Here is a 1,123-nt window from a genome sequence, read left to right on the forward strand (position 1 = left end):
TTCTTTGAGTTCTTTCTCAATTGAAATGAAAATTAGGAAATGAAAAGACAACAAGATACAGGGACAAACACTGGAAGAACTAACACTCATCCTTTATTTCATGGATTAAATTACATCTCTTCTAGATAGTGTAGTTTGACACTTTGAGACTAGGATATATGCATTCCACCTCATTCCCATGCTCCTTTGCCCCTGTGTTTACCTGTCATGCCTTCACTATTACCTATTAGTTCGTTTCACTCCCCTATCAGTCTATAATTTCTATTAGGTGAGGGATATATCTCTCTCATTAATCCATATGTACTCTATAAAACTTTTGTTAGAATTAAGGAAGGAAGGAAATTCAGTCTTAAGCACTGACATTGAAAAATAGCAGTTGATGAATTAAACTAGAACCAAAATATTTTTCCCCCCAACCTCCTTCTTCCCTGGGAAGAAGTCACAATATCAAATTCTAATTTACTGGGTATGAAATAGCCTCCATGACCTTTTCCCCCTGGTGTTATTCGTGAGAATTTGTTACATTCTGTGGCAGAAGGGAATTTGCAGATGTAGTTAAGGTTATTAATCACCTGACTTTAAAATACAGAGATTATCCTGTATTATTCAAGTGTGCCTTATCTAACCACATGAGCCCTTAAAAGCAGAGTAGAAGATGAATTCAGAGATTCAAATCACAAGTAGAATTCTATGTGTCATTGTTGGCTTGAGGATGAAGGGGGCCATGTGTTAAGGTAACGGTTTAACGGTTGGTCCTAAAATCATAAGAAACTAAATTTTTCTAACAACTTGAATAAACGTGAAGGTGGAATCTTCCCCAGAGTCTCTAGATAAGAACCCAGTCCAGATGACACACCGTGATTTCAGTTTGAGCTAGGCTCATGCTGTGTACTTCAGTGAGGCAGAGCACCCAGCTGAGCCATGCTGTGCCTGGCCTTCTGACCCACAAAACTGTGAGATAATAAGTAAGTGATTTTAAAGGAAATGCTTTCAGCTTTTCACCATTGAGTATGATGTTAGCTATGGGCTTCTCATATAAGGTCTTTATTATGTTGAGTTGTGTTCCCTCTATATACACTTTGTTAAGAGTTTTTTTAAATTGTAAATGGATGTTGAATTTTAT

Source organism: Eubalaena glacialis, chromosome 3 (genome assembly GCF_028564815.1).
Source record: "Eubalaena glacialis isolate mEubGla1 chromosome 3, mEubGla1.1.hap2.+ XY, whole genome shotgun sequence".
Taxonomy (NCBI): domain Eukaryota; kingdom Metazoa; phylum Chordata; class Mammalia; order Artiodactyla; family Balaenidae; genus Eubalaena; species Eubalaena glacialis.